Below are 24,804 nucleotides of genomic sequence, written 5' to 3'. Positions count from 1 at the left end.
GGCCAATAGGGGAAGACAGGTTTTTCAACAAACAAATATAACCCAATTACATAAAATATCAATATTTTCATTTATATAATAAAATGGACACTTTCGGGTGGTTGTAAACTATTTGCCGGGATCAAAATTTCGTTATCAACAGAAATCATTTATCTAATGACAATTATAGCTATCTAAACCCGGCCAATAGGGGAATACAAATTTTTCTACAAATACATATAACTCAATTACATAAAATATCGATATTTTCATTCATCTCACAAAATGGGCCCTTTCGGACAGTTATCCCCTATTGGCGAGCTCAAAAATTCTCTGTCAACAGATATCATTTGTCTTAAGACTGTTATACATATATAAACCCCGCAAATAGCGGAAGAGAGGTTTTTCAACAAACATATATAACTCAATTACATAAAATTTCGATATTTTCATTTATATCCCAAAATGAGCCATTTCGGACAGTTATCTCCTATTTGCCGGGATAAAAATTTTGTTATCAACAGAAATCATTTTTCTAAGGACAGTTAGAGCTATCTAAACCCGGCCAATAGGGAAATACAGATTTTTATACAAACACATATAACTCAATTACATAAAATATCGATATTTTCATTCATCTCACAAAATGGGCCCTTTCGGACAGTTATCCCCTATTGGCGAGGCTCAAAAATTCTCTGTCAACAGATATCATTTGTCTTAAGACTGTTATACATATATAAACCCCGCAAATAGCGGAAGAGAGGTTTTTCAACAAACATATATAACTCAATTACATAAAATTTCGATATTTTCATTTATATCCCAAAATGAGCCATTTCGGACAGTTATCTCCTATTTGCCGGGATAAAAATTTTGTTATCAACAGAAATCATTTTTCTAAGGACAGTTATAGCTATCTAAACCCGGCCAATAGGGAAATACAGATTTTTATACAAACACATATAACTCAATTACATAAAATATCAATATTTTCATTTATATCATAAAATGGACCCTTTCGGGTAATTGTAAACTATTTGCCGGGATCAAACCTTCCTTATCAACAGAAATCATTTATCTAAGGACAATTATAGCTATGTAAACTCGCCCAATTGGGGAAGACAGGTTTTTTGACAAACAAATAAAGCTTAATTACATTAAATATCGATATTTTCATTTACATCACAAAATGGGCCCTAAAGGACAGTTATCCCCTATTTGGCGGGATAAGAATCTTGTTATCAACAGAAATCATTCATCAGATGACAGTTATAGCTATCTAAACCCGGCCAATAGGGGAATACAGATTTTTATACAAACACATATAACTCAATCACATAAAATATCAATATTTTCATTTATATCATAAAATGGACCCTTTCGGGTGGTTTTTAACTATTTGCCAGGATCAAACCTTAGTTATCAACAGAAATCATTTATCTAAGGACAATTATAGCCATGTAAACTCGGTCAATAGGGGAAGACAGGTTTTTCAACAAACAAATAAAGCTCAATCACATAAAATATCGATATTTTCATTTACATCACAAAATGGGGCCTCTCGGACAGTTATCCCCTTTTTGCCGGTCTCAAATTTTTATTGCAAACAGAAATCTTTTATCTAAGGAAAATTATAGCTATATAAACCCGGCATATAGGCGAAGATAGGTTTTTCAACAAACTCAATAACATAAAATATCGATATTTTCATTTATATCACAAAATGGGCCATCTCGGACAGTTGTCCCCTATTTGTCGGGATCAAAATTTTGTTATCAACACAAATCATTTATCTAAGGACAATTATAGCTATGTAAACTCGGCCAATGGGGGAAGACAGGTTTTTCAACAAACAAATATAACTCAATAACATAAATTATCGATATTTTCATTTATATCACAAAATGGGCAATTTCGGGCAGCTATCCCTTATTGGACGGGTCCAAACCTTCGTTGTCAAAAGGAACCATTTATCTAATAACAGTGATAGCTATTTAAACCCTGCCAATAGGGGAAGAAAGGTTTTTCTACAAACATATATAACTCAATTACATGAAATATCGATATTTTCATTCATATCACAAAATGGGCCTTCTCGGACAGTTATCCCCTATTTCTCTTGCTCAAAACTTCGTTATCAACATAAATCATTTATGTAATGACAGTTATAGCTATCTAAACCCGACCAATAGGGTAACAAAGGTTTTTTTACAAACACATATAACTCAATTACATAAAATATCAATATTTTCATTACATCATAAAATGGACCCTTTCGGGTGTTTTTTAACTATTTGGCGGGATAAAAATCTTGTTATCAATAGAAATCATTCATCAGATGACAGTTATAGCTATCTAAACCCGGCCAATAGGGGAATACAGATTTTTATACAAACACATATAACTCAATCACATAAAATACCAATATTTTCATTTATATCATAAAATGGACCCTTTCGGGTGTTTTTTAATTATTTGCCGGGATCAAACCTTAGTTATCAACAGAAATCATTTATCTAAGGACAATTATAGCCATGTAAACTCGGTTAATAGGGGAAGACAGGTTTTTCAACAAACAAATAAAGCTCAATTACATAAAATGTCGATATTTTCATTTATATCACTAAATGGCCCATCTCGGACAGTTATTCCCTATTTACCGGGATCAAAATTTTGTTATCAACAGATTAAATCATTGATCTAATGACAGTTATAGCTATCTAAACCCGGCCAATAGGGGAAGACAGGTTTTTCAACAAACAAATATAACCCAATTACATTAAATATCAATACTTTCATTTATATCTAAGGACAATTATAGCTATATAAACCCGGCATATAGGCGAAGATAGGTTTTTCAACAAACTCAATAACATAAAATATCGATATTTTCATTTATATCACAAAATGGGCCATCTCGGACAGTTGTCCCCTATTTGTCGGGATCAAAATTTTGTTATCAACACAAATCATTTATCTAAGGACAATTATAGCTATGTAAACTCGGCCAATGGGGGAAGACAGGTTTTTCAACAAACAAATATAACTCAATAACATAAATTATCGATATTTTCATTTATATCACAAAATGGGCAATTTCGGGCAGCTATCCCTTATTGGACGGGTCCAAACCTTCGTTGTCAAAAGGAACCATTTATCTAATAACAGTGATAGCTATTTAAACCCTGCCAATAGGGGAAGAAAGGTTTTTCTACAAACATATATAACTCAATTACATGAAATATCGATATTTTCATTCATATCACAAAATGGGCCTTCTCGGACAGTTATCCCCTATTTCTCTTGCTCAAAACTTCGTTATCAACATAAATCATTTATGTAATGACAGTTATAGCTATCTAAACCCGACCAATAGGGTAACAAAGGTTTTTTTACAAACACATATAACTCAATTACATAAAATATCAATATTTTCATTACATCATAAAATGGACCCTTTCGGGTGTTTTTTAACTATTTGGCGGGATAAAAATCTTGTTATCAATAGAAATCATTCATCAGATGACAGTTATAGCTATCTAAACCCGGCCAATAGGGGAATACAGATTTTTATACAAACACATATAACTCAATCACATAAAATACCAATATTTTCATTTATATCATAAAATGGACCCTTTCGGGTGTTTTTTAATTATTTGCCGGGATCAAACCTTAGTTATCAACAGAAATCATTTATCTAAGGACAATTATAGCCATGTAAACTCGGTTAATAGGGGAAGACAGGTTTTTCAACAAACAAATAAAGCTCAATTACATAAAATGTCGATATTTTCATTTATATCACTAAATGGCCCATCTCGGACAGTTATTCCCTATTTACCGGGATCAAAATTTTGTTATCAACAGATTAAATCATTGATCTAATGACAGTTATAGCTATCTAAACCCGGCCAATAGGGGAAGACAGGTTTTTCAACAAACAAATATAACCCAATTACATTAAATATCAATACTTTCATTTATATCTAAGGACAATTATAGCTATATAAACCCGGCATATAGGCGAAGATAGGTTTTTCAACAAACTCAATAACATAAAATATCGATATTTTCATTTATATCACAAAATGGGCCATCTCGGACAGTTATCCCCTATTTGCCGGGATCAAAATTTTGTTATCAACACAAATCATTTATCTAAGGACAATTATAGCTATGTAAACTCGGCCAATGGGGGAAGACAGGTTTTTCAACAAACAAATATAACTCAATAACATAAATTATCGATATTTTCATTTATATCACAAAATGGGCAATTTCGGGCAGCTATCCCTTATTGGACGGGTCCAAACCTTCGTTGTCAACAGGAACCATTTATCTAATAACAGTGATAGCTATTTAAACCCTGCCAATAGGGGAAGAAAGGTTTTTCTACAAACATATATAACTCAATTACATGAAATATCGATATTTTCATTCATATCACAAAATGGGCCTTCTCGGACAGTTATCCCCTATTTCTCTTGCTCAAAACTTCGTTATCAACATAAATCATTTATGTAATGACAGTTATAGCTATCTAAACCCGACCAATAGGGTAACAAAGGTTTTTTTACAAACACATATAACTCAATTACATAAAATATCAATATTTTCATTACATCATAAAATGGACCCTTTCGGGTGTTTTTTAACTATTTGGCGGGATAAAAATCTTGTTATCAATAGAAATCATTCATCAGATGACAGTTATAGCTATCTAAACCCGGCCAATAGGGGAATACAGATTTTTATACGAACACATATAACTCAATCACATAAAATACCAATATTTTCATTTATATCATAAAATGGACCCTTTCGGGTGTTTTTTAACTATTTGCCGGGATCAAACCTTAGTTATCAACAGAAATCATTTATCTAAGGACAATTATAGCCATGTAAACTCGGTTAATAGGGGAAGACAGGTTTTTCAACAAACAAATAAAGCTCAATTACATAAAATGTCGATATTTTCATTTATATCACTAAATGGCCCATCTCGGACAGTTATCCCCTATTTACCGGGATCAAAATTTTCTTATCAACAGATTAAATCATTGATCTAATGACAGTTATAGCTATCTAAACCCGGCCAATAGGGGAAGACAGGTTTTTCAACAAACAAATATAACCCAATTACATAAAATATCAATACTTTCATTTATATCTAAGGACAATTATAGCTATATAAACCCGGCATATAGGCGAAGATAGGTTTTTCAACAAACTCAATAACATAAAATATCGATATTTTCATTTATATCACAAAATGGGCCATCTCGGACAGTTATCCCCTATTTGCCGGAATCAAAATTTTGTTATCAACACAAATCATTTATCTAAGGACAATTATAGCTATGTAAACTCGGCCAATGGGGGAAGACAGGTTTTTCAACAAACAAATATAACTCAATAACATAAATTATCGATATTTTCATTTATATCACAAAATGGGCAATTTCGGGCAGCTATTCCTTATTGGACGGGTCCAAACCTTCGTTGTCAACAGGAACCATTTATCTAATAACAGTGATAGCTATCTAAACCCTGCCAATAGGGGAAGAAAGGTTTTTCTACAAACATATATAACTCAATTACATGAAATATCGATATTTTCATTCATATCACAAAATGGGCCTTCTCGGACAGTTATCCCCTATTTCTCTTGCTCAAAACTTCGTTATCAACATAAATCATTTATGTAATGACAGTTATAGCTATCTAAACCCGACCAATAGGGTAACAAAGGTTTTTTTACAAACACATATAACTCAATTACATAAAATATCAATATTTTCATTACATCATAAAATGGACCCTTTCGGGTGTTTTTTAACTATTTGGCGGGATAAAAATCTTGTTATCAACAGAAATCATTCATCAGATGACAGTTATAGCTATCTAAACCCGGCCAATAGGGAAATACAGATTTTAATACAAACACATATAACTCAATCACATAAAATGTTAATATTTTCATTTATATCATAAAATGGACCCTTTCGGGTGGTTGTAAACTATTTGCCGGGATCAAACCTTCCTTATCAACAAAAATCATGTATCTAAGGACATTTATAGCTATGTAAACTCGCCCAATAATGGAAGGCAGGTTTTTCAGCAAATAAATAAAGCTCAATTACATGAAATATCGATATTTTCATTTACATCACAAAATGGGCCATTTCGGACAATTATCCCCTATTTGGCGGGATCAAAATTTTGTTATCAACAGATTAAATCATTGATCTAATGACAGTTATAGCTATCTAAACCCGGCCAATAGGGGAAGACAGGTTTTTCAACAAACAAATATAACCCAATTACATAAAATATCAATATTTTCATTTATATAATAAAATGGACACTTTCGGGTGGTTGTAAACTATTTGCCGGGATCAAAATTTCGTTATCAACAGAAATCATTTATCTAATGACAATTATAGCTATCTAAACCCGGCCAATAGGGGAATACAAATTTTTCTACAAATACATATAACTCAATTACATAAAATATCGATATTTTCATTCATCTCACAAAATGGGCCCTTTCGGACAGTTATCCCCTATTGGCGAGCTCAAAAATTCTCTGTCAACAGATATCATTTGTCTTAAGACTGTTATACATATATAAACCCCGCAAATAGCGGAAGAGAGGTTTTTCAACAAACATATATAACTCAATTACATAAAATTTCGATATTTTCATTTATATCCCAAAATGAGCCATTTCGGACAGTTATCTCCTATTTGCCGGGATAAAAATTTTGTTATCAACAGAAATCATTTTTCTAAGGACAGTTAGAGCTATCTAAACCCGGCCAATAGGGAAATACAGATTTTTATACAAACACATATAACTCAATTACATAAAATATCGATATTTTCATTCATCTCACAAAATGGGCCCTTTCGGACAGTTATCCCCTATTGGCGAGGCTCAAAAATTCTCTGTCAACAGATATCATTTGTCTTAAGACTGTTATACATATATAAACCCCGCAAATAGCGGAAGAGAGGTTTTTCAACAAACATATATAACTCAATTACATAAAATTTCGATATTTTCATTTATATCCCAAAATGAGCCATTTCGGACAGTTATCTCCTATTTGCCGGGATAAAAATTTTGTTATCAACAGAAATCATTTTTCTAAGGACAGTTATAGCTATCTAAACCCGGCCAATAGGGAAATACAGATTTTTATACAAACACATATAACTCAATTACATAAAATATCAATATTTTCATTTATATCATAAAATGGACCCTTTCGGGTAATTGTAAACTATTTGCCGGGATCAAACCTTCCTTATCAACAGAAATCATTTATCTAAGGACAATTATAGCTATGTAAACTCGCCCAATTGGGGAAGACAGGTTTTTTGACAAACAAATAAAGCTCAATTACATGAAATATCGATATTTTCATTTACATCACAAAATGGGCCCTAAAGGACAGTTATCCCCTATTTGGCGGGATAAGAATCTTGTTATCAACAGAAATCATTCATCAGATGACAGTTATAGCTATCTAAACCCGGCCAATAGGGGAATACAGATTTTTATACAAACACATATAACTCAATCACATAAAATACCAATATTTTCATTTATATCATAAAATGGACCCTTTCGGGTGTTTTTTAACTATTTGCCGGGATCAAACCTTAGTTATCAACAGAAATCATTTATCTAAGGACAATTATAGCCATGTAAACTCGGTCAATAGGGGAAGACAGGTTTTTCAACAAACAAATAAAGCTCAATCACATAAAATATCGATATTTTCATTTACATCACAAAATGGGGCCTCTCGGACAGTTATCCCCTTTTTGCCGGGCTCAAATTTTTATTGCAAACAGAAATCTTTTATCTAAGGACAATTATAGCTATATAAACCCGGCATATAGGCGAAGATAGGTTTTTCAACAAACTCAATAACATAAAATATCGATATTTTCATTTATATCACAAAATGGGCCATCTCGGACAGTTATCCCCTATTTGCCGGGATCAAAATTTTGTTATCAACACAAATCATTTATCTAAGGACAATTATAGCTATGTAAACTCGGCCAATGGGGGAAGACAGGTTTTTCAACAAACAAATATAACTCAATAACATAAATTATCGATATTTTCATTTATATCACAAAATGGGCAATTTCGGGCAGCTATCCCTTATTGGACGGGTCCAAACCTTCGTTGTCAACAGGAACCATTTATCTAATAACAGTGATAGCTATTTAAACCCTGCCAATAGGGGAAGAAAGCTTTTTCTACAAACATATATAACTCAATTACATGAAATATCGATATTTTCATTCATATCACAAAATGGGCCTTCTCGGACAGTTATCCCCTATTTCTCTTGCTCAAAACTTCGTTATCAACATAAATCATTTATGTAATGACAGTTATAGCTATCTAAACCCGACCAATAGGGTAACAAAGGTTTTTTTACAAACACATATAACTCAATTACATAAAATATCAATATTTTCATTACATCATAAAATGGACCCTTTCGGGTGTTTTTTAACTATTTGGCGGGATAAAAATCTTGTTATCAACAGAAATCATTCATCAGATGACAGTTATAGCTATCTAAACCCGGCCAATAGGGGAATACAGATTTTTATACAAACACATATAACTCAATCACATAAAATACCAATATTTTCATTTATATCATAAAATGGACCCTTTCGGGTGTTTTTTAACTATTTGCCGGGATCAAACCTTAGTTATCAACAGAAATCATTTATCTAAGGACAATTATAGCCATGTAAACTCGGTTAATAGGGGAAGACAGGTTTTTCAACAAACAAATAAAGCTCAATTACATAAAATGTCGATATTTTCATTTATATCACTAAATGGCCCATCTCGGACAGTTATCCCCTATTTACCGGGATCAAAATTTTGTTATCAACAGATTAAATCATTGATCTAATGACAGTTATAGCTATCTAAACCCGGCCAATAGGGGAAGACAGGTTTTTCAACAAACAAATATAACCCAATTACATAAAATATCAATACTTTCATTTATATCTAAGGACAATTATAGCTATATAAACCCGGCATATAGGCGAAGATAGGTTTTTCAACAAACTCAATAACATAAAATATCGATATTTTCATTTATATCACAAAATGGGCCATCTCGGACAGTTATCCCCTATTTGCCGGGATCAAAATTTTGTTATCAACACAAATCATTTATCTAAGGACAATTATAGCTATGTAAACTCGGCCAATGGGGGAAGACAGGTTTTTCAACAAACAAATATAACTCAATAACATAAATTATCGATATTTTCATTTATATCACAAAATGGGCAATTTCGGGCAGCTATTCCTTATTGGACGGGTCCAAACCTTCGTTGTCAACAGGAACCATTTATCTAATAACAGTGATAGCTATCTAAACCCTGCCAATAGGGGAAGAAAGGTTTTTCTACAAACATATATAACTCAATTACATGAAATATCGATATTTTCATTCATATCACAAAATGGGCCTTCTCGGACAGTTATCCCCTATTTCTCTTGCTCAAAACTTCGTTATCAACATAAATCATTTATGTAATGACAGTTATAGCTATCTAAACCCGACCAATAGGGTAACAAAGGTTTTTTTACAAACACATATAACTCAATTACATAAAATATCAATATTTTCATTACATCATAAAATGGACCCTTTCGGGTGTTTTTTAACTATTTGGCGGGATAAAAATCTTGTTATCAACAGAAATCATTCATCAGATGACAGTTATAGCTATCTAAACCCGGCCAATAGGGGAATACAGATTTTTATACAAACACATATAACTCAATCACATAAAATACCAATATTTTCATTTATATCATAAAATGGACCCTTTCGGGTGTTTTTTAACTATTTGCCGGGATCAAACCTTAGTTATCAACAGAAATCATTTATCTAAGGACAATTATAGCCATGTAAACTCGGTCAATAGGGGAAGACAGGTTTTTCAACAAACAAATAAAGCTCAATTACATAAAATGTCGATATTTTCATTTATATCACTAAATGGGCCATCTCGGACAGTTATCCCCTATTTGGCCGGGATTAAAATTTTGTTATCAACAGAAATCATTGATCTAATGACAGTTATAGCTGTTTAAACCCGGCCAATAGGGAAATACAGATTTTAATACAAACACATATAACTCAATTACATAAAATGTTAATATTTTCATTTATATCATAAAATGGACCCTTTCGGGTGGTTGTAAACTATTTGCCGGGATCAAACCTTCCTTATCAACAAAAATCATGTATCTAAGGACATTTATAGCTATGTAAACTCGCCCAATAATGGAAGGCAGGTTTTTCAACAAATAAATAAAGCTCAATTACATGAAATATCGATATTTTCATTTACATCACAAAATGGGCCATTTCGGACAATTATCCCCTATTTGCCGGGATCAAAATTTTGTTATCAACAGATTAAATCATTGATCTAATGACAGTTATAGCTATCTAAACCCGGCCAATAGGGGAAGACAGGTTTTTCAACAAACAAATATAACCCAATTACATAAAATATCAATATTTTCATTTATATAATAAAATGGACACTTTCGGGTGGTTGTAAACTATTTGCCGGGATCAAAATTTCGTTATCAACAGAAATCATTTATCTAATGACAATTATAGCTATCTAAACCCGGCCAATAGGGGAATACAAATTTTTCTACAAATACATATAACTCAATTACATAAAATATCGATATTTTCATTCATCTCACAAAATGGGCCCTTTCGGACAGTTATCCCCTATTGGCGAGGCTCAAAAATTCTCTGTCAACAGATATCATTTGTCTTAAGACTGTTATACATATATAAACCCCGCAAATAGCGGAAGAGAGGTTTTTCAACAAACATATATAACTCAATTACATAAAATTTCGATATTTTCATTTATATCCCAAAATGAGCCATTTCGGACAGTTATCTCCTATTTGCCGGGATAAAAATTTTGTTATCAACAGAAATCATTTTTCTAAGGATCAGTTATAGCTATCTAAACCCGGCCAATAGGGAAATACAGATTTTTATACAAACACATATAACTCAATTACATAAAATATCAATATTTTCATTTATATCATAAAATGGACCCTTTCGGGTAATTGTAAACTATTTGCCGGGATCAAACCTTCCTTATCAACAGAAATCATTTATCTAAGGACAATTATAGCTATGTAAACTCGCCCAATTGGGGAAGACAGGTTTTTTGACAAACAAATAAAGCTCAATTACATAAAATATCGATATTTCCATTTACATCACAAAATGGGCCCTCAAGGACAGATATCCCCTATTTGGCGGGATAAGAATCTTGTTATCAACAGAAATCATTCATCAGATGACAGTTATAGCTATCTAAACCCGGCCAATAGGGGAATACAGATTTTTATACAAACACATATAACTCAATCACATAAAATATCAATATTTTCATTTATATCATAAAATGGACCCTTTCGGGTGGTTTTTAACTATTTGCCGGGATCAAACCTTAGTTATCAACAGAAAACATTTATCTAAGGACAATTATAGCCATGTAAACTCGGTCAATAGGGGAAGACAGGTTTTTCAACAAACAAATAAAGCTCAATCACATAAAATATCGATATTTTCATTTACATCACAAAATGGGGCCTCTCGGACAGTTATCCCCTTTTTGCCGGTCTCAAATTTTTATTGCAAACAGAAATCTTTTATCTAAGGACAATTATAGCTATATAAACCCGGCATATAGGCGAAGATAGGTTTTTCAACAAACTCAATAACATAAAATATCGATATTTTCATTTATATCACAAAATGGGCCATCTCGGACAGTTATCCCCTATTTGCCGGGATCAAAATTTTGTTATCAACACAAATCATTTATCTAAGGACAATTATAGCTATGTAAACTCGGCCAATGGGGGAAGACAGGTTTTTCAACAAACAAATATAACTCAATAACATAAATTATCGATATTTTCATTTATATCACAAAATGGGCAATTTCGGGCAGCTATCCCTTATTGGACGGGTCCAAACCTTCGTTGTCAACAGGAACCATTTATCTAATAACAGTGATAGCTATTTAAACCCTGCCAATAGGGGAAGAAAGCTTTTTCTACAAACATATATAACTCAATTACATGAAATATCGATATTTTCATTCATATCACAAAATGGGCCTTCTCGGACAGTTATCCCCTATTTCTCTTGCTCAAAACTTCGTTATCAACATAAATCATTTATGTAATGACAGTTATAGCTATCTAAACCCGACCAATAGGGTAACAAAGGTTTTTTTACAAACACATATAACTCAATTACATAAAATATCAATATTTTCATTACATCATAAAATGGACCCTTTCGGGTGTTTTTTAACTATTTGGCGGGATAAAAATCTTGTTATCAACAGAAATCATTCATCAGATGACAGTTATAGCTATCTAAACCCGGCCAATAGGGGAATACAGATTTTTATACAAACACATATAACTCAATCACATAAAATACCAATATTTTCATTTATATCATAAAATGGACCCTTTCGGGTGTTTTTTAACTATTTGCCGGGATCAAACCTTAGTTATCAACAGAAATCATTTATCTAAGGACAATTATAGCCATGTAAACTCGATTAATAGGGGAAGACAGGTTTTTCAACAAACAAATAAAGCTCAATTACATAAAATGTCGATATTTTCATTTATATCACTAAATGGCCCATCTCGGACAGTTATCCCCTATTTACCGGGATCAAAATTTTGTTATCAACAGATTAAATCATTGATCTAATGACAGTTATAGCTATCTAAACCCGGCCAATAGGGGAAGACAGGTTTTTCAACAAACAAATATAACCCAATTACATAAAATATCAATACTTTCATTTATATCTAAGGACAATTATAGCTATATAAACCCGGCATATAGGCGAAGATAGGTTTTTCAACAAACTCAATAACATAAAATATCGATATTTTCATTTATATCACAAAATGGGCCATCTCGGACAGTTATCCCCTATTTGCCGGGATCAAAATTTTGTTATCAACACAAATCATTTATCTAAGGACAATTATAGCTATGTAAACTCGGCCAATGGGGGAAGACAGGTTTTTCAACAAACAAATATAACTCAATAACATAAATTATCGATATTTTCATTTATATCACAAAATGGGCAATTTCGGGCAGCTATTCCTTATTGGACGGGTCCAAACCTTCGTTGTCAACAGGAACCATTTATCTAATAACAGTGATAGCTATCTAAACCCTGCCAATAGGGGAAGAAAGGTTTTTCTACAAACATATATAACTCAATTACATGAAATATCGATATTTTCATTCATATCACAAAATGGGCCTTCTCGGACAGTTATCCCCTATTTCTCTTGCTCAAAACTTCGTTATCAACATAAATCATTTATGTAATGACAGTTATAGCTATCTAAACCCGACCAATAGGGTAACAAAGGTTTTTTTACAAACACGTATAACTCAATTACATAAAATATCAATATTTTCATTACATCATAAAATGGACCCTTTCGGGTGTTTTTTAACTATTTGGCGGGATAAAAATCTTGTTATCAACAGAAATCATTCATCAGATGACAGTTATAGCTATCTAAACCCGGCCAATAGGGGAATACAGATTTTTATACAAACACATATAACTCAATCACATAAAATACCAATATTTTCATTTATATCATAAAATGGACCCTTTCGGGTGTTTTTTAACTATTTGCCGGGATCAAACCTTAGTTATCAACAGAAATCATTTATCTAAGGACAATTATAGCCATGTAAACTCGGTCAATAGGGGAAGACAGGTTTTTCAACAAACAAATAAAGCTCAATTACATAAAATGTCGATATTTTCATTTATATCACTAAATGGGCCATCTCGGACAGTTATCCCCTATTTGGCCGGGATTAAAATTTTGTTATCAACAGAAATCATTGATCTAATGACAGTTATAGCTGTTTAAACCCGGCCAATAGGGAAATACAGATTTTAATACAAACACATATAACTCAATTACATAAAATGTTAATATTTTCATTTATATCATAAAATGGACCCTTTCGGGTGGTTGTAAACTATTTGCCGGGATCAAACCTTCCTTATCAACAAAAATCATGTATCTAAGGACATTTATAGCTATGTAAACTCGCCCAATAATGGAAGGCAGGTTTTTCAACAAATAAATAAAGCTCAATTACATGAAATATCGATATTTTCATTTACATCACAAAATGGGCCATTTCGGACAATTATCCCCTATTTGCCGGGATCAAAATTTTGTTATCAACAGATTAAATCATTGATCTAATGACAGTTATAGCTATCTAAACCCGGCCAATAGGGGAAGACAGGTTTTTCAACAAACAAATATAACCCAATTACATAAAATATCAATATTTTCATTTATATAATAAAATGGACACTTTCGGGTGGTTGTAAACTATTTGCCGGGATCAAAATTTCGTTATCAACAGAAATCATTTATCTAATGACAATTATAGCTATCTAAACCCGGCCAATAGGGGAATACAAATTTTTCTACAAATACATATAACTCAATTACATAAAATATCGATATTTTCATTCATCTCACAAAATGGGCCCTTTCGGACAGTTATCCCCTATTGGCGAGGCTCAAAAATTCTCTGTCAACAGATATCATTTGTCTTAAGACTGTTATACATATATAAACCCCGCAAATAGCGGAAGAGAGGTTTTTCAACAAACATATATAACTCAATTACATAAAATTTCGATATTTTCATTTATATCCCAAAATGAGCCATTTCGGACAGTTATCTCCTATTTGCCGGCATAAAAATTTTGTTATCAACAGAAATCATTTTTCTAAGGACAGTTATAGCTATCTAAACCCGGCCAATAGGGAAATACAGATTTTTATACAAACACATATAACTCAATTACATAAAATATCAATATTTTCATTTATATCATAAAATGGACCCTTTCGGGTAATTGTAAACTATTTGCCGGGATCAAACCTTCCTTATCAACAGAAATCATTTATCTAAGGACAATTATAGCTATGTAAACTCGCCCAATTGGGGAAGACAGGTTTTTTGACAAACAAATAAAGCTCAATTACATAAAATATCGATATTTTCATTTACATCACAAAATGGGCCCTCAAGGACAGTTATCCCCTATTTGGCGGGATAAGAATCTTGTTATCAACAGAAATCATTCATCAGATGACAGTTATAGCTATCTAAACCCGGCCAATAGGGGAATACAGATTTTTATACAAACACATATAACTCAATCACATAAAATATCAATATTTTCATTTATATCATAAAATGGACCCTTTCGGGTGGTTTTTAACTATTTGCCGGGATCAAACCTTAGTTATCAACAGAAATCATTTATCTAAGGACAATTATAGCCATGTAAACTCGGTCAATAGGGGAAGACAGGTTTTTCAACAAACAAATAAAGCTCAATCACATAAAATATCGATATTTTCATTTACATCAAAAAATGGGGCCTCTCGGACAGTTATCCCCTTTTTGCCGGGCTCAAATTTTTATTGCAAACAGAAATCTTTTATCTAAGGACAATTATAGCTATATAAACCCGGCATATAGGCGAAGATAGGTTTTTCAACAAACTCAATAACATAAAATATCGATATTTTCATTTATATCACAAAATGGGCCATCTCGGACAGTTATCCCCTATTTGCCGGGATCAAAATTTTGTTATCAACACAAATCATTTATCTAAGGACAATTATAGCTATGTAAACTCGGCCAATGGGGGAAGACAGGTTTTTCAACAAACAAATATAACTCAATAACATAAATTATCGATATTTTCATTTATATCACAAAATGGGCAATTTCGGGCAGCTATCCCTTATTGGACGGGTCCAAACCTTCGTTGTCAACAGGAACCATTTATCTAATAACAGTGATAGCTATTTAAACCCTGCCAATAGGGGAAGAAAGCTTTTTCTACAAACATATATAACTCAATTACATGAAATATCGATATTTTCATTCATATCACAAAATGGGCCTTCTCGGACAGTTATCCCCTATTTCTCTTGCTCAAAACTTCGTTATCAACATAAATCATTTATGTAATGACAGTTATAGCTATCTAAACCCGACCAATAGGGTAACAAAGGTTTTTTTACAAACACATATAACTCAATTACATAAAATATCAATATTTTCATTACATCATAAAATGGACCCTTTCGGGTGTTTTTTAACTATTTGGCGGGATAAAAATCTTGTTATCAACAGAAATCATTCATCAGATGACAGTTATAGCTATCTAAACCCGGCCAATAGGGGAATACAGATTTTTATACAAACACATATAACTCAATCACATAAAATACCAATATTTTCATTTATATCATAAAATGGACCCTTTCGGGTGTTTTTTAACTATTTGCCGGGATCAAACCTTAGTTATCAACAGAAATCATTTATCTAAGGACAATTATAGCCATGTAAACTCGATTAATAGGGGAAGACAGGTTTTTCAACAAACAAATAAAGCTCAATTACATAAAATGTCGATATTTTCATTTATATCACTAAATGGCCCATCTCGGACAGTTATCCCCTATTTACCGGGATCAAAATTTTGTTATCAACAGATTAAATCATTGATCTAATGACAGTTATAGCTATCTAAACCCGGCCAATAGGGGAAGACAGGTTTTTCAACAAACAAATATAACCCAATTACATAAAATATCAATACTTTCATTTATATCTAAGGACAATTATAGCTATATAAACCCGGCATATAGGCGAAGATAGGTTTTTCAACAAACTCAATAACATAAAATATCGATATTTTCATTTATATCACAAAATGGGCCATCTCGGACAGTTATCCCCTATTTGCCGGGATCAAAATTTTGTTATCAACAGAAATCATTTATCTAAGGACAATTATAGCTATGTAAACTCGGCCAATGGGGGAAGACAGGTTTTTCAACAAAAAAATATAACTCAATAACATAAATTATCGATATTTTCATTTATATCACAAAATGGGCAATTTCGGGCAGCTATCCCTTATTGGACGGGTCCAAACCTTCGTCGTCAACAGGAACCATTTATCTAATAACAGTAATAGCTATTTAAACCCTGCCAATAGGGGAAGAAAGGTTTTTCTACAAACATATATAACTCAATTACATGAAATATCGATATTTTCATTCATATCACAAAATGGGCCTTCTCGGACAGTTATCCCCTATTTCTCTTGCTCAAAACTTCGTTATCAACATAAATCATTTATTTAATGACAGTTATAGCTATCTAAACCCTGCCAATAGGGTAACAAAGGTTTTTCTACAAACATATATAACTCAATTACATAAAATATCGATATTTTCATTTATATCACAAAATGGGCCATCTCGGACAGTTATCCCCTATTTGCCGGGATTAAAATTTTGTTATCAACAGAAATCATTGATCTAATGACAGTTATAGCTGTTTAAACCCGGCCAATAGGGAAATACAGATTTTAATACAAACACATATAACTCAATTACATAAAATATTAATATTTTCATTTATATCATAAAATGGACCCTTTCGGGTGGTTGTAAACTATTTGCCGGGATCAAACCTTCCTTATCAACAAAAATCATGTATCTAAGGACATTTATAGCTATGTAAACTCGCCCAATAATGGAAGGCAGGTTTTTCAACAAATAAATAAAGCTCAATTACATGAAATATCGATATTTTCATTTACATCACAAAATGGGCCATTCCGGACAATTATCCCCTATTTGCCGGGATCAAAATTTTGTTATCAACAGATTAAATCATTGATCTAATGACAGTTATAGCTATCTAAACCCGGCCAATAGGGGAAGACAGGTTTTTCAACAAACAAATATAACCCAATTACATAAAATATCAATATTTTCATTTATATAATAAAATGGACACTTTCGGGTGGTTGTAAACTATTTGCCGGGATCGAAATTTCGTTATCAACAGAAATCATTTATCTAATGACAATTATAGCTATCTAAACCCGGCCAATGGGGGAATACAAATTTTTTTACAAATATATATAACTCAATTACATAAAATATCGATATTTTCATTCATCTCACAAAATGGGCCCTTTCGGACAGTTATCCCCTATTGGCGAGGCTCAAAAATTCTCTGTCAACAGATATCATTTGTCTTAAGACTGTTATACATATATAAACCCCGCAAATAGCGGAAGAGAGGTTTTTCAACAAACATATATAACTCATTAAAATAAAATTTCGATATTTTCATTTATATCCCAAAATGAGCCATTTCGGACAGTTATCTCCTATTTGCCGGGATAAAAATTTTGTTATCAACAGAAATCATTTTTCTGAGGACAGGTATAGCTATCTAAACCCGGCCAATAGGGAAATACAGATTTTTATACAAACACATATAACTCAATTACATAAAATATCAATATTTTCATTTATATCATAAAATGGACCCTTTCGGGTAATTGTAAACTATTTGCCGGGATCAAACCTTCCTTATCAACAGAAATCATTTATCTAAGGACAATTATAGCTATGTAAACTCGCCCAATTGGGGAAGACAGGTTTTTCGACAAACAAATAAAGCTCAATTACATAAAATATCGATATTTTCATTTACATCACAAAATGGGCCCTCAAGGACAGTTATCCCCTATTTGGCGGGATAAAAATCTTCTTATCAACAGAAATCATTCATCAGATGACAGTTATAGCTATCTAAACCCGGCCAATAGGGGAATACAGATTTTTATACAAACACATATAACTCAATCACATAAAATATCAATATTTTTATTTATATCATAAAATGGACCCTTTCGGGTGGTTTTTAACTATTTGCCGGGATCAAACCTTAGTTATCAACAGAAATCATTTATCTAAGGACAATTATAGCCATGTAAACTCGGTCAATAGGGGAAGACAGGTTTTTCAACAAACAAATAAAGCTCAATTACATAAAATATCGATATTTTCATTTACATCACAAAATGGGGCCTCTCGGACAGTTATCCCCTTTTTGCCGGGCTCAAATTCTTATTGCAAACAGAAATCTTTTATCTAAGGACAATTATAGCTATATAAACCCGGCATATAGGCGAAGATAGGTTTTTCAACAAACTCAATAACATAAAATATCGATATTTTCATTTATATCACAAAATGGGCCATCTCGGACAGTTATCCCCTATTTGCCGGGATCAAAATTTTGTTATCAACAGAAATCATTTATCTAAGGACAATTATAGCTATGTAAACTCGGCCAATGGGGGAAGACAGGTTTTTCAACAAACAAATATAACTCAATAACATAAATTATCGATATTTTCATTTATATCACAAAATGGGCAATTTCGGGCAGCTATCCCTTATTGGACGGGTCCAAACCTTCGTCGTCAACAGGAACCATTTATCTAATAACAGTAATAGCTATTTAAACCCTGCCAATAGGGGAAGAAAGGTTTTTCTACAAACATATATAACTCAATTACATGAAATATCGATATTTTCATTCATATCACAAAATGGGCCTTCTCGGACAGTTATCCCCTATTTCTCTTGCTCAAAACTTCGTTATCAACATAAATCATTTATGTAATGACAGTTATAGCTATCTAAACCCGACCAATAGGGTAACAAAGGTTTTTTTACAAACACATATAACTCAATTACATAAAATATCAATATTTTCATTACATCATAAAATGGACCCTTTCGGGTGTTTTTTAACTATTTGGCGGGATAAAAATCTTGTTATCAACAGAAATCATTCATCAGATGACAGTTATAGCTATCTAAACCCGGCCAATAGGGGAATACAGATTTTTATACAAACACATATAACTCAATCACATAAAATACCAATATTTTCATTTATATCATAAAATGGACCCTTTCGGGTGTTTTTTAACTATTTGCCGGGATCAAACCTTAGTTATCAACAGAAATCATTTATCTAAGGACAATTATAGCCATGTAAACTCGGTCAATAGGGGAAGACAGGTTTTTCAACAAACAAATAAAGCTCAATTACATAAAATGTCGATATTTTCATTTATATCACTAAATGGGCCATCTCGGACAGTTATCCCCTATTTGCCGGGATTAAAATTTTGTTATCAACAGAAATCATTGATCTAATGACAGTTATAGCTGTTTAAACCCGGCCAATAGGGAAATACAGATTTTAATACAAACACATATAACTCAATTACATAAAATGTTAATATTTTCATTTATATCATAAAATGGACCCTTTCGGGTGGTTGTAAACTATTTGCCGGGATCAAACCTTCCTTATCAACAAAAATCATGTATCTAAGGACATTTATAGCTATGTAAACTCGCCCAATAATGGAAGGCAGGTTTTTCAACAAATAAATAAAGCTCAATTACATGAAATATCGATATTTTCATTTACATCACAAAATGGGCCATTTCGGACAATTATCCCCTATTTGCCGGGATCAAAATTTTGTTATCAACAGATTAAATCATTGATCTAATGACAGTTATAGCTATCTAAACCCGGCCAATAGGGGAAGACAGGTTTTTCAACAAACAAATATAACCCAATTACATAAAATATCAATATTTTCATTTATATAATAAAATGGACACTTTCGGGTGGTTGTAAACTATTTGCCGGGATCAAAATTTCGTTATCAACAGAAATCATTTATCTAATGACAATTATAGCTATCTAAACCCGGCCAATAGGGGAATACAAATTTTTCTACAAATACATATAACTCAATTACATAAAATATCGATATTTTCATTCATCTCACAAAATGGGCCCTTTCGGACAGTTATCCCCTATTGGTGAGGCTCAAAAATTCTCTGTCAACAGATATCATTTGTCTTAAGACTGTTATACATATATAAACCCCGCAAATAGCGGAAGAGAGGTTTTTCAACAAACATATATAACTCAATTACATAAAATTTCGATATTTTCATTTATATCCCAAAATGAGCCATTTCGGACAGTTATCTCCTATTTGCCGGGATAAAAATTTTGTTATCAACAGAAATCATTTTTCTAAGGACAGTTATAGCTATCTAAACCCGGCCAATAGGGAAATACAGATTTTTATACAAACACATATAACTCAATTACATAAAATATCAATATTTTCATTTATATCATAAAATGGACCCTTTCGGGTAATTGTAAACTATTTGCCGGGATCAAACCGTCCTTATCAACAGAAATCATTTATCTAAGGACAATTATAGCTATGTAAACTCGCCGAATTGGGGAAGACAGGTTTTTTGACAAACAAATAAAGCTCAATTACATAAAATATCGATATTTTCATTTACATCACAAAATGGGCCCTCAAGGACAGTTATCCCCTATTTGGCGGGATAAGAATCTTGTTATCAACAGACATCATTCATCAGATGACAGTTATAGCTATCTAAACCCGGCCAATAGGGGAATACAGATTTTTATACAAACACATATAACTCAATCACATAAAATATCAATATTTTCATTTATATCATAAAATGGACCCTTTCGGGTGGTTTTTAACTATTTGCCGGGATCAAACCTTAGTTATCAACAGAAATCATTTATCTAAGGACAATTATAGCCATGTAAGCTCGGTCAATAGGGGAAGACAGGTTTTTCAACAAACAAATAAAGCTCAATCACATAAAATATCGATATTTTCATTTACATAACAAAATGGGGCCTCTCGGACAGTTATCCCCTTTTTGCCGGTCTCAAATTTTTATTGCAAACAGAAATCTTTTATCTAAGGACAATTATAGCTCTATAAACCCGGCATATAGGCGAAGATAGGTTTTTCAACAAACTCAATAACATAAAATATCGATATTTTCATTTATATCACAAAATGGGCCATCTCGGACAGTTATCCCCTATTTGCCGGGATCAAAATTTTGTTATCAACACAAATCATTTATCTAAGGACAATTATAGCTATGTAAACTCGGCCAATGGGGGAAGACAGGTTTTTCAACAAACAAATATAACTCAATAACATAAATTATCGATATTTTCATTTATATCACAAAATGGGCAATTTCGGGCAGCTATCCTTTATTGGACGGGTCCAAACCTTCGTTGTCAACAGGAACCATTTATCTAATAACAGTGATAGCTATCTAAACCCTGCCAATAGGGGAAGAAAGGTTTTTCTACAAACATATATAACTCAATTACATGAAATATCGATATTTTCATTCATATCACAAAATGGGCCTTCTCGGACAGTTATCCCCTATTTCTCTTGCTCAAAACTTCGTTATCAACATAAATCATTTATGTAATGACAGTTATAGCTATCTAAACCCGACCAATAGGGTAACAAAGGTTTTTTTACAAACACATATAACTCAATTACATAAAATATCAATATTTTCATTACATCATAAAATGGACCCTTTCGGGTGTTTTTTAACTATTTGGCGGGATAAAAATCTTGTTATCAACAGAAATCATTCATCAGATGACAGTTATAGCTATCTAAACCCGGCCAATAGGGGAATACAGATTTTTATACAAACACATATAACTCAATCACATAAAATACCAATATTTTCATTTATATCATAAAATGGACCCTTTCGGGTGTTTTTTAACTATTTGCCGGGATCAAACCTTAGTTATCAACAGAAATCATTTATCTAAGGACAATTATAGCCATGTAAACTCGGTCAATAGGGGAAGACAGGTTTTTCAACAAACAAATAAAGCTCAATTACATAAAATATCGATATTTTCATTTACATCACAAAATGGGGCCTCTCGGACAGTTATCCCCTTTTTGCCGGTCTCAAATTTTTATTGCAAACAGAAATCTTTTATCTAAGGACAATTATAGCTCTATAAACCCGGCATATAGGCGAAGATAGGTTTTTCAACAAACTCAATAACATAAAATATCGATATTTTCATTTATATCACAAAATGGGCCATCTCGGACAGTTATCCCCTATTTGCCGGGATCAAAATTTTGTTATCAACACAAATCATTTATCTAAGGACAATTATAGCTATGTAAACTCGGCCAATGGGGGAAGACAGGTTTTTCAACAAACAAATATAACTCAATAACATAAATTATCGATATTTTCATTTATATCACAAAATGGGCAATTTCGGGCAGCTATCCTTTATTGGACGGGTCCAAACCTTCGTTGTCAACAGGAACCATTTATCTAATAACAGTGATAGCTATCTAAACCCTGCCAATAGGGGAAGAAAGGTTTTTCTACAAACATATATAACTCAATTACATGAAATATCGATATTTTCGTTCATATCACAAAATGGGCCTTCTCGGACAGTTATCCCCTATTTCTCTTGCTCAAAACTTCGTTATCAACATAAATCATTTATGTAATGACAGTTATAGCTATCTAAACCCGACCAATAGGGTAACAAAGGTTTTTTTACAAACACATATAACTCAATTACATAAAATATCAATATTTTCATTACATCATAAAATGGACCCTTTCGGGTGTTTTTTAACTATTTGGCGGGATAAAAATCTTGTTATCAACAGAAATCATTCATCAGATGACAGTTATAGCTATCTAAACCCGGCCAATAGGGGAATACAGATTTTTATACAAACACATATAACTCAATCACATAAAATACCAATATTTTCATTTATATCATAAAATGGACCCTTTCGGGTGTTTTTTAACTATTTGCCGGGATCAAACCTTAGTTATCAACAGAAATCATTTATCTAAGGACAATTATAGCCATGTAAACTCGGTCAATAGGGGAAGACAGGTTTTTCAACAAACAAATAAAGCTCAATAACATAAATTATCGATATTTTCATTTATATCACAAAATGGGCAATTTCGGGCAGCTATCCTTTATTGGACGGGTCCAAACCTTCGTTGTCAACAGGAACCATTTATCTAATAACAGTGATAGCTATCTAAACCCTGCCAATAGGGGAAGAAAGGTTTTTCTACAAACATATATAACTCAATTACATGAAATATCGATATTTTCATTCATATCACAAAATGGGCCTTCTCGGACAGTTATCCCCTATTTCTCTTGCTCAAAACTTCGTTATCAACATAAATCATTTATGTAATGACAGTTATAGCTATCTAAACCCGACCAATAGGGTAACAAACGTTTTTTTACAAACACATATAACTCAATTACATAAAATATCAATATTTTCATTACATCATAAAATGGACCCTTTCGGGTGTTTTTTAACTATTTGGCGGGATAAAAATCTTGTTATCAACAGAAATCATTCATCAGATGACAGTTATAGCTATCTAAACCCGGCCAATAGGGGAATACAGATTTTTATACAAACACATATAACTCAATCACATAAAATACCAATATTTTCATTTATATCATAAAATGGACCCTTTCGGGTGTTTTTTAACTATTTGCCGGGATCAAACCTTAGTTATCAACAGAAATCATTTATCTAAGGACAATTATAGCCATGTAAACTCGGTCAATAGGGGAAGACAGGTTTTTCAACAAACAAATAAAGCTCAATTACATAAAATATCGATATTTTCATTTACATCACAAAATGGGGCCTCTCGGACAGTTATCCCCTTTTTGCCGGTCTCAAATTTTTATTGCAAACAGAAATCTTTTATCTAAGGACAATTATAGCTCTATAAACCCGGCATATAGGCGAAGA

This window comes from Diadema antillarum, unplaced genomic scaffold, assembly GCF_040938485.1.
Source record: "Diadema antillarum isolate AM-2024a unplaced genomic scaffold, OU_Dant_1.0 seq00001349_RagTag, whole genome shotgun sequence".
Taxonomy (NCBI): domain Eukaryota; kingdom Metazoa; phylum Echinodermata; class Echinoidea; order Diadematoida; family Diadematidae; genus Diadema; species Diadema antillarum.
The sequence above is the reverse complement of the archived record's forward strand: the minus strand, read 5'-3'. Positions refer to the sequence as shown.